Source organism: Electrophorus electricus, chromosome 13, assembly GCF_013358815.1.
Source record: "Electrophorus electricus isolate fEleEle1 chromosome 13, fEleEle1.pri, whole genome shotgun sequence".
Lineage (NCBI taxonomy): Eukaryota > Metazoa > Chordata > Actinopteri > Gymnotiformes > Gymnotidae > Electrophorus > Electrophorus electricus.
Genome location: NC_049547.1, coordinates 5855571 through 5868247, shown reverse-complemented (window position 1 = coordinate 5868247; position 12677 = coordinate 5855571).

Sequence of the window (12677 nt, the reverse complement as noted above, 5' to 3'; positions counted from 1 at the left end):
AAAATAATAATAAAGACAGTGATGACTTTGGATTGGCCACTTTGAAAAGCAGAGAGGATTGCTTCACTAACATTTTCATAAAACACCAGACTTACAGGCTTACTGACAATGGATTTCATGAAAACATATTTTTGTGAATTATATCTGAAGGCTTCAGATTCCCCAGATATAGACCTTTTGAGAAATTAGAATAGTGTTGGGGTAGGGATGATTTGTAACAGGATGTGAGGTAAGTGTTTGTTAGCCTAACGTTGTCTGAACATGCAATCATTCATGTTAATGCAATGCAGCTTTCTCGGATTTTGATAGCGTGTATATCTAATCAACCACAAATCAAGTCCATGCCAGTACACGCAGGATATGATATGATTTTGTTGAACTCTAATGTCCTTTTACTTAACTGTTTAGTCAGCCTCTGCCTCTCTCTCTCTCTCTCTCTCTCTCTCTCTCTCTCTCTCTCTCTCTCTCTCTCTCTCTCTATATATATATATATATATATATATATATATATATATATATATTTTTTTTTTTTTTTTTTTTTTTTTTTTTGGGGGGGGGGTAATCACATTCATCACCTTAGTTCAACGTTCTTTTGGCTTTAGTTAGGTTCACACCCTGCTTGGCAAGAGTCCAAATACTCTCCATTCAGACAGGAGAAATACAGCTGCTTTGCTGTCAGCACAGACAAAGACGTCCCTAAGCAGTAAGAAGGGAGGGGCAGCCAGACTTAGAGTGCCTGTGATCCCTCAAATGGAGTGAGGATCAGACTGTGATTTACATACATCATGTAATGCCTCAAAGACATATAGAAAAGGCAACAAACTAACCCAGTTCATAAATTCTGTCAAGAGGTTTTAGTTCATTCTTATGAAACTGATCGGAACATTTGAGATGTTTCAGCAGTACTAAGTATTTAATTGGCTGCGCCCCAGGGAAGACTTGTAGGCTACATTAATATGCTGACATACACACCCATAAAACATTTGTCCCCATACATATATCTACTTTGTGTTTGCTTTGTGATTACATTAATGAAGAGTATGTTATAAGGTTATATACTTTAACATTTTCAACTCATGTAAACTACTGTTCATGTAAAAGGGCTGAAGGTCAGTTGTGTTCACCTCATCTTTTCAAACCTCATGTTTATTAAACATGCTACATTCATCTGGACTATGAGACTATGGGTATTTTTATTTATTTTTGTAAAGGTTCTAAAAAGGTTTCCACATTTAGTCCATTCTGATAACATTTAATCAGATTTAGTCCATTAATCCACATTTAGTCCATTCTGATTACATTTAATCAGGTTTAGTCCATTAATCCACATTTAGTCCATTCTGATTACATTTAATCAGGTTTAGTCCATTAATCCACATTTAGTCCATTGCTGTATACAAGACATACTATAAATTTACACGTTACAGGAACTCAAAGAAATCAAAGTGATAAAAGGCATATAGAGATAATAAGGCTTATAGCTAATTAGATCCCCATATCTCACAAACAGCTAATCTACTGTGAGTAAAGTGACCTGGAGAGTGTATGCAGTATACAGTGTTTTTTATCGTGTGGGTGGGATTAGGGATTTTGAACAGGCAATCTGACTCAACGAGCAGGGGGTGGTCTCGTGTGTCTCTCTCTCTGTGTATGTTTATGTGTGTGTGTCTATGTGTGTGTCTGTGTGTGTGTAGGAGTGAGAGGGCTGTAATTACTCTGCTTCACTTCTTTGCCCTTTCACCACTATAATCACACTCAATTACTCTGAGCATAATTTACTGTAAGTCCTTTGCTCGACTCTAACAACTCACACAATTACACAGCCTTTACTTTCTATTGCTGACCTTTTAAGGCGAACTATGCTAAGATCAGTGACTAGTCTGATTTAAGGTTTATGAATAAGGTATATCATACTCATTTTTTTCCATACTAACATTACCATTTGCCTCTATGTTTTTTTTTTCTTCTGCCAAATCAATCGTGTAGCTTCTGCCCCTGTTTAGTTTAATTATATAATGCAATGTGTGCTTAGTATAAACACAAAGCAAGAAACACTTCGGTATGCTGAATAATGAATATTTCCATACTGAATATGAAATTGGCTATACACATTACCTACAGTGCTTTGTGAGTGTGCTAAAGCCAAAGCAGAGAGTGTATGCGAGTATGTGTGTGTGTGTGCGTGCATGTATATGTGCATTTGGCTGTGTGTGCATGTGGGTGTGTTTGCTCACATTTCTTCACATGACTGTATTGTGTTAATACAAGTGAAACTCTGCTGCCGTTACTTTAAAGCCATTACTTTTATTTATTTCTCGTTGCTTGTGTGTACATGCATTCTGATGTGATGTCCCCAGGACATATGACTCAGTGCCTAATTTCTTGACACTGTGATTCTTATACTGCATGTACAGTATAAAAGAACACCCGTGTTTATAGGACAAAGAGCTGACAGAAAATTATCACTTCTCCTGATTATAGTGTACCCTCACTTAATTACCACTTGAATATAAGAGTTTGTACCATTTGACTGACTGTGCATTTGCAAATATAAATTTATTTACATCCAGATATTCTCCAAGTCATATTAGCTTCTATTAGGTAGAAGCGTGTGCGCATACAGTCTGCACTGTCCAAACCATTCACACTGTCCACACTGACATGCTGAAGCATCTAAAATAGTCATCTTAAATTAAATAATTAAATTAGTGTTCACAGTACTATTGGGAAAAATCATGCTGTTCAAATGGTACTTTCATCATATGATAATCATAATGCTATATAATCCTTTTCTGATAATACTGTTATGGCATTTTATAAAACCATTTGTGTTGAGTATGGTCAAATGCTATTCTGATTTTTATAACATGGGTTTGTGAATTACATACAAAGAGTGAATGGGGTGAGAGAAAACTGATTTGAGATCAGATTTGCCTCTGTTTGGTTTGACTGAGGAATTGTGAGCCAAAACTAATGTCAGACTAATGCTGGAACAGCTCTCCTGCTTTGAGATGCTTTGAAAAGATGGCCCCAGAATGTGTGGGAAGCTCCTAGAAAGCTTGTGTGAGAAGAAATTCAAGCTCTGCTCCACGGGCTATGTGGAGGTGGAATGCTGTTACACAACAGGTGGGCGACGTCCTACCAGCCATTTGGATTTGACAGTTCCGCAGTGGTGTGTAGGCTAAAGCACTTGCCTTTCCCTTCGTCCCTCTGTCTTTCCCTTGTGCTTGATTTCTCCCTCTTTAGGTACATACTCACACTTCCTTTTGTAAAGCCTTAGGCCCCCTCTTTTATACTGCATTTAACTCTGATTTGCATAACACAGATATACAAAAACGTGTATATGCTGCATGTACACAAACACACACACAGAGAGAGAGAGAGAGAGAGAGAGAGAGAGAGAGAGAGAGAAGCATGCCATTCAATCAGGTTCTTAAGAGGAATTCCTGGAAGCTGTGTGACTGCTGTGTCAGCACAGTACAAAGGCAAGGCAGGAGAAGATAAGGAAGAGCCTCTGCTCCAGGAGCATCCCTGCAGCAGTGGGAGGTGCCGCCCAAGACCTAGAAAAAAGATTCCATAGTTAAGCTTCGCCACAACCTGCACATTGCGGTCAGACACTTTCAACATTGCAGGCAAAAGGCTATGGCTGCGAGCCTTATGGAGAAATCTTACACCCATAGTTTGCTGAAACAAAAGAGGCATATTTAGTGATCTACTGTAATTTCTGATTCTGAGCCTTCATACTCAGCAAAATAGCCCTCCTCATAAATTCAGTCCTTTCTAGCCTTACATAAACTGCAATCTGTGTGATGTAATTGATGAACTATGTTTCTGTTACACCATTAAGCGAGAGTCCTGTCAATGTCAATGATGACACTGAGTTTAGGGGAGGTATGGCACATGTTGCCTTGTGTTTAACAGGTCTTTGACCATGTTGCATTGGATGGTGCTGAGTCAGCAGAGCTCTAGCTAGCAATACTGACACACCCAGGCATTTTAATACGCATTCAGAGGGCTTCACACTGCTGTCTGTGAGTGACGCAGCGCTGCAGGCCATAGCTTCTCTCTGACCTGGCCAGCCAAAGTCATGGCCTGCTTCACACTGCTAAAAGGCACTGCTTCACAGTCCTGGTTAATATAGCAGGAAAAACTTTTACAGAAAATTTTTGCAGACTACGTAGCTGGTGCAGTTTGCATTGCCATGTTTTTAACTAGTTAAACAAAAAAAATCTAGTGGTTGAATATTATTCATAATGCTTACCCTCATAAGATATTAGCATTTTATAAGTGCATATTAGCATTTGAATATTATATGAATATTATTCATAATGCTTACTCTCATAAGATATTAGCATTTCATAAGTTGCTCGCTGTGGTTTTACATCATGGTTTATCACAGGAACCAGCTATTTGTCTGGTGCATTAGATAATGAAGTTCTATTTACATAGTGCTTTTCACACATCCGGGAAAGAGAAAAAACCTAGACACTGCAGTAAGAGTAGTTTGCAGCTGAAACATGGAGGTCTTAGGTAGAGGTTGTGGCAGAGAGCTCTAGGGTTTGGGAGCTGCAGCAGTAACTAGCCACCCACTGATAAAAGTCTACAAACAGCAAGAAGGGATGTAGTGAGGTAGGAATATGGTGAGGTGTATAGGGGTGATAATATCAAAGGTGTTTTTATACTTGGGACAGCTGAAAACTGATAACCATTGAAGCTGACGTAAGATAGGGCTAATGTGTGCAGATAATTTAGTAAGGGTGAGAGTGAGGGAACTTCAGTATTACTGCATATACGCAGACTATAGCTTCTTAGCAAGACTACTACAGACTATAGCTGCTTAGCAAACCACAGACTATAGCTGCTTAGCAAGACCATAAGCTAAAACAGTTGAGGCTCATGACCTCCAGTGATCCATATGACCCTACTTTAACTGAATCCCTCTTACAGTGCTAATTTTGATCTCATTTAGAGGGGACCACACACAGAGAGAGAACTTGTTCTGCTGATGAGGAGCAGTAGGTTAGGCCAACACTGAGGACGAGGCAATCCTGCACAGATCTGCAGCCTATAGGCACGTGAGCCAGGCAGGAGAGATTTAGTTAGAGATCTGGTGAGAACATGTACCCTGGGGATTGTGCCATGAATCACAATGTATGTAGGTGGACCCACCTGAGCACTTGGGGAATTATTTTCTTTTGTTCTTCTGTATGGGCAGGTGGCACTGCTTTTAAAAAACCCTCCATGGTGGGTAGGGGTAATTTCAAAGGAATCTTGGAATTATAGTTCTTAGTGTGATACAACCAAGGATGAATGTTAGGTATTCACACATCATTGTAGGTAATGTTAAAAATATTAACACTGCTATCTGGTGCATTTTCCTTATGACTGACATATGGTTTTATTATTATACACACACACACACACACACACACACACACACACACACACACACACACACACACACACACACACACACACACACACACACACTAGTCTTCCCCCATTAGTCATGACTCTCATCTTGTCTCAGGCTCATGTTAATATGTGACTGGGACACTCATCCATGCATATTCTAACATGCACACCATAGTGAAGCAGCCTGTAGTGATTTCACCATGACTTTTCATTCATGAATCATTCAGTACTGTCCCTGACTCCGCCACTGCAAGACGGGCTCAATTAGTGGAATACTTTTTCTTGCTTCACTTTCTAGTGGCTCATCTTTCCAAACACATATTTAATGTGCTCATACAGCAAAGAAACACAGTAGTAGAGTAACAAAAACAACAACAGCAAAAAGAAGAAGGATTCATGATACATATATAGGCTAGTGCTTTTAAAGAACCCAAAGACACTTATAACTGACCATTCACAAAACGTTGCATTTTTTTCTCACTGTATATCATTATTACTTGTCTAAATAACTTACTAAATAAATTTAGATGAACAAGCAGTAATAAGATGCAACAAATCCTATAATTGTGTTATTATTTATTTATTTTTAAAAATTATTTAAATTTAAATTAAATGAATTAATTTTTTAAAATTATTATTAGCTGTATGTATTAGTCATTATGTTAGTAGAATTATGGTACATTATCTAGGAGAGGAAATATGAGGAGTTGAAATGAATATGAATGTAAAACCATTTATTTGCATACATCAGCACACTGTGCCCTGAATCTCTTTTTGGGGTGTCTTCAGTTATATCCCCCGTCCCCCGACACGTGTTATCTTGTCATGGGAGAGCATCATCTAACTGGTTACTATAGCAATACCGTCAGCCCACCTGTGCCATCTTTTGTTATGACAAGTTGATATCGCATGTGGGAGATAATGATTAAATCTTAACTCATTGTTTTGTTAAAGCAGCAAGAATTCATGCCTGACTTTTGTACTAAAGGACAATAGCCAAAAGACTCTCCCATCCCTGGAAATTACGTAGGCCTAAGTAAAAGGTAGCTCTCTCCACAAGAAAGGCTCTTTACAACCCAAACATTGCATTACAGATTTATCACAAACATTTTTAGTAGTTTTCTATGGAGGGACTGTATGACAGGACTCACTCTTTAAGACTACCCATGCTGTTTGGAAATCAACTGTTACCATGGTCACTGTGCTCTATAAACAACTAGACTTGGGACAACTTCATTCCCTCCAATGATTCACAGTCATGAAGTAACTTGTTCCAGAGAGAGACAGAAAGAGAGAAAGAGAGAGAGAGAAACAGAGAGAGAAACATAAATAGGGAGAAAAGGAGGGGGGCAGACAGAAAGAGGGACAGAGAGACAGGGAGAGATGGTGATAGGATGAATACTTAATAGGCTATGCTAGCATCAACATTGTGGGGACCAGTTTGCATAGTCATTTATATAATGCAACTTGTCTCAATCAGCTTTTGTGGGTAAGAGAAGTTTAGATCACTGGAAATGCCACCCTCCTCTCTCTTTGGCCATTAGTATAAAACCAATGGTATAAAACATTACAGTCTAAGATAAATCAGAATACTATAACCAGCCAGTTACATTTATGGAACCTCTGGCATGGAAAATGCTGTGGCCCTGTGATTGTTATGTTAGAAGTGTTGTACCCTGTTTCAGAATGAGTGTCATTTTAGGAAAGGTAAAATGAGCCCCATGTGAATTTACCAGTGAGAACTGGTCTCCATGGTGACCATCATTTCTGAGGCAAATGCAACAAACTTACAATTTATGAACAAGATGACATTATTTTTTTTCCATGTGTGCATGTGTGTGTTTGTTGTTCTTGTCATTATCATTGTTGTTATCGCTGTTTGAGAGAATAATAATTTAAATGGCAGTGAGGTTTAAAGGAACAAAAAGTAATTTTTCAGAATTCTTCTTCTTCATGATATTAATTTATGAAACACCTATTATACTGACACCTAGTGGCTTGTATCAGAGTTTCTGAAGTAAATATATTTTAAACATGGCCACCTCCATGTGGGGGACCTGCTCTATGGAGCATAAACTGGTTCATTTGAGGACTACAAAGCCATTTGATTCTACATCTCATATGAGCTACACTCTATATATATATATATATATATATATATATATATATATATATATAAAAAAAGTAAAAACAGTCACTTTCATAAGTATTGTTTTCTTTTTTTGTGTGTGTGGTAGAAATGACTTATTGCTCCTTTCAATTATCTGGCATGTAAATAAAAAATTTGAAATAAACCACATAGCACTTCTCCAGGAGAAGATCCATCAGAATAATGTCTACAATTATCTGTCGAAGATGCATTTGATGCGTACGTGGAGACAGTTACGACCTCGTCTAGGCTCCAGGTCGTAACACGAAATGTGAGGAAAACGGCTCATGCTCATATTCATTCGTTTGATGACAATATATCGATGCTTCCTCTTAGTGGTCAGTGACCAGCATTACAGTTTTCTCGAATTATTTGTAACATTTTTAATGTCCAATGAATGCACATTTAGAAACTGTGTGAGCAATAATTCTAATGTAGTCTTTTTGTTAGAAAAGGTAGATAAAACCTTTCATTTTGAAGGTGACATTGCTGAAGACTTATACCTAATATTGGGTTGGAAAAAATATATATTGTCAAATGATCTTTGTGGTGCATCAAAACTTTAAAGAATGATGTAATTTTAAGATTTGCAGCATGAAAGATCTCGTAATCAAAATTGACTGTTGCCAAATTACTTTTTGGACTATTTGTGCCCCCTGTTGCAGGCCTAAGTTAACATTTTGCCACAGGTCTCCATGGTGACAAGCATGTGAATAGTGATAAAAAAGACCCCTAAGTTAAGAAAAAATTAAATGAAAATTGTCTGTATGTGTGAGAGAGAGAGTGAGTGAGAGAGAGTGGGAGATGTTTATTGTACTATTATTGTCTCTCTCTGTCTCTCTTGCTCTCTCTCTCTCTCTCTCTCTCTCTCTCTCTCTCTCTATATATATATATATATATATATATATATATAGTCTCTCTTGCTCTCTCTCTCTTTCTCTCTCTCTCTCTCTCTCTCTCTCTCTCTCTCTCTCTCTCTCTCTATATATATATATATAGTCTCTCTTGCTCTCTCTCTCTCTCTCTCTGTCTCTCTCTCTCTCTCTCTCTCTCTCTATATATATATATATATATATATATAGAGAGAGAGAGAGAGAGAGAGAGCTAGCTAAATACTTGCACTGAAGTAATAGAAGTTGGTTTGGGGAACTCATTACCTTCATTAAAGTAATTCAAAAGGTTAATACACATGTAAAATATGTCAAATATTATGTATATTCTATTTCAGTACTCTCACTCCTACTAGTCATGGATTTAGCAGCATGATCATATTGCAGAAAACATTATCAGTCTATATATCTTTGGTATCAGCATAGGTCATAGCTTATGCATCAGCAGTACAGCAACACAAGGCTTGTGCAGGTTTCCAGAGAGAGGAGTGCAGAATCCTGCAGTCAGCTCTGGAAAAAGAGGGACCCACCACATGTCATAATGCAGATACGGTTCATGCTGTTCCACAAGTGGAATACTGGTTATAGCTCCTGGAGGGTGAGCTCTTTATATTGATAAAACGGATCCAAGTTGTGTTTTAAAAAATCCACTACTGGGTTATTTTTCCAACAAAAACGTTGTACAAGCATTTCGTACCGAGATCTAATAAATGCATTAACTTGATGCCATCTAGTGGACAATTACCAGCATTACAGTGTGTGGAAATGAGCCTACTCATTAATTTGAGCCATGCTGAACCTTGTTACTCAAACTGCTTTTTGCTTTACTGCCCAATGCATTTTTACAAACTGTGTGTGCAAAAATTCTAGTATAACCTTACTATAAAAGTAATATTACCTTACTATAAACATTTCTTTACAATGTCTAGATCAGCATTGTGGTGCCTGAGATTTTTTACTAAGGAAAACAAAAAATATATATAATTTATAATTGATGCAGTGTTACTGCTAAGACTAACCACTTGAAACTCTTGAACTGTGTTCAAAGTAATATTACATCTTTGGGTAGCATTTCACCTGTTTTTCTATCAGTCTGTCAGTTGAAGAAAGTCTTCTATCCTGCCCTGATTTTGATTTTGGCTTGGGCATTGTCCTCAGAGTAGCTCAGTGGATAGTACACAACAAGTCAGACTGGTTCACTTTTGGTGACAAGAGATTGACATCTGAGATCACAGCAGTGATGACAAGACACCCATGTCTTTTCACAGAAATCCACAGAACTACCCCTATACTTACCAAAATGGTAAGAACTGACCCTCATTTCAGAATAGGACATCGTCAAGCGAGAACCTTTCAGTGAGAATGCACACAGAGGAAGGCAATTAATTTATTTAATCATCTTTAATCTATATTATCAATATATATGGATCAATGGAATAGGTGTATCTTTAGTTTACGTTTGAAAACAGCAAGGGACTCCATTGTATGGAGAGGTAGTAGTAATGCATATTTTCCACTGGAATCTAGGTACAGTAAGTTGTCATTCATACTTTAGAAACACCAGACAAATTGATACAAAGCCTTTTATTTACTATATTAGTGCTAATTCGCAATTTTTAAAGTCTCCGAAAGGCCAGTGGCCAGTATGCACTGGATCCAGAAGTTCAAGCTCAAGTTCAAGAGGTTTTATTGTCATTTCAGCTATATACAAGTACACAACAAAAATGAGACAATGTTCCTCCAGGACCATGGTGCAACATAAAAACAACAGTGCAACAGACAACATGCTACACAAGTGCAAACAGTCCAATATAGTGCAAAATGTCATTAAATAAACATTAAATAAACAATAATAAATACAGGACAGGACAAATACAAAATACAAAATGAGTAGCACAATAGCACCATTATCGGACCTGGAGTGGCCGCTGCGTGCTACTGTGCTGCCATTTTGACTTATGTCCTGACCATGCAAGGAGCAGAAATTAAGACCCACTCTGAGGCTGGTATAGAGTAGTGGGTAACAGTGATACTGTTCCTGTGGTAGACTGGGGTTCAACCCCCTGTCTGTGTAAGAGCTCTATGCTATACCAATAAGAGTCCTTGGCCAAGGCTCAACATTACACTCATCTACTTTTGTAACATGATTGAAAAACTATGTTTTTCTGGATCAGGTCATCTGTTACATTTAATGCACAGTTTTCCATCATTGCTGCAGAAGGTCATAGACCTTAATGGACACTGTGAATGATCTCATCGGCTGTGGGTGCTGATCTCCTTAGTGCGATCAATCATGCCTTCAGAGTCATTAGTACACCACTTCTGCATTCCTCCCCTTAGGGGCAAAGAGTTGGCTTATGATCAACTGAAACTTGTTTTTTTTTAATGTGATTTGAAAAAACAACACACTGAGCATCTTTAGTAAGATACTATGAAATCTGTCTGTCACAACTATCTCTGCCACACTCATCCTAAATGCACTTTATATAAAATAATAGCCAAGGAAGTACTTAAGCCACTAAATCAACATTGATTTAATTTACAAGCAAACAATTCAAAGTATTGTCACGGAGTGTAGGGCTCACATCATTATAAATGTGTAAGTAATATTTTGGTTTGTTTTTTGTCTTTTGTCTATGCACTACCTTCATGAGCACAAAACTACTTTGGTCTGCCTGTAACTACCTGTAACGAAAACTTTTTTGCTAGATGGGCCTCATTCCAGTTCCCAGTGATGACTCAGATCAGGTCAGCCATGATTGTACTGTAGTCTTCTGGGCAGATTACACCTGAGCTTGTAAATAATGCAACACAGCAAGAGAATCGTTTTGTCACCTCCTGCCTGAACTTCATTTGATGGAAGAGTGCTTATCAGCTTTCTACATGAGCTCTTTCTGAGAGCTTGTTTTCCTTTCAGAGCCACATTGACAGTTTCTTTCTTCTGTGCTGCTACACCCTCATGGGCGGTGCAAGCATGGAAGGTGAGACAAGCGTGCGTGTGTGTGTGTGTGTGTGTGTGTGTGTGTGTGTGTGTGTGTGCGTGCGTGTGTGTGTGCATGCGTGTATATGCAAACGTTGGGCTATATGCAGCTTCTGAGACGACTGGCGATGATCAACTTAGTGTACAGTCTTTGGCTTGGATACAAGTGAAACTGCTCAGTGCATGTTCTTACCTGCCACAAACTGGCAGTAAACATGCCAAGTTTCTCCTTCACTATTCCCCAAACACTCTCCAGCTGTCTGATGTTTTCTACACTGTCTTCATTTTTGTTCCTGAGTACTGTTGCGCTAGGTTTTCTACTGAAGATGAGTGTCTGTGGTGCTATTTCTTTTAATCTCTCCTTCTCCTTTTCTCTTCTTCACGCTGTCTCTCACATACACACATACACACAAACATAAACTTTGTGGGTAGGAGGGTTAAAAGATTGGCTTGTGGCTAGAGATGTTGTCATTTTCTCCTTGCCTGAAACGAAGTGTGTGTAACCCTCCAGATTTCTGACTAAGCTTACCAATTCTTTGTAACCTGTTGAGGCTGTCACATACTCTTAATAGATGGATTATTTTATTATGATATTTAGATAATGATATTTGGATAATGAAGATGGGTTAATTTCTCTTCACCCCCCTACGCTAGTATGTAAACAGCTGCAATTCAAATAACGATCTGTCTGCTCCAGGAGTGATTTGCATGGGCCAGTAACTGTTGTCTCTTCCATTACTTTGACAGCTAGCAGCTGTGGGGTCTAGCAGCACAGCTGAAAACAAAAGATCTATCAAAAGTTGAGCACCCCCCCCCCCTTAAAAGTTTTTTTGAATATGCACGCTTATGTGACACAACCTGCTTGGCAATTACTATCTGCAAAAAATGCCTGGACATAATGATGTATGATGTAAATGTGTGGCACCATTCCATAACAACACACCAATGATGAGGTTATTGGGCTGGAGAGGACAGTGCAAGGTTTGCATGCACCATGGCCATCAGTGGGTCAAAATGGGAGTGTAAGGTGCAGGAGAGTAGGCTGTAAGTAAGGTGCTCCCTCTGTCGAAAGCAAGAGTATCTCTCCATCAAGAGATTTATTTATAAGAACTGTGCTCTGCAGACTTGTCAAGAGGGACTCCATCAAAAGCATGTGTGCTTTAGGGACTCGGCAAGCCTTCAGACCAGTAGGGGCTCCTGGTGCATTATCTTCCCTCTATGAGTAGCAGGACCATGTGAACTT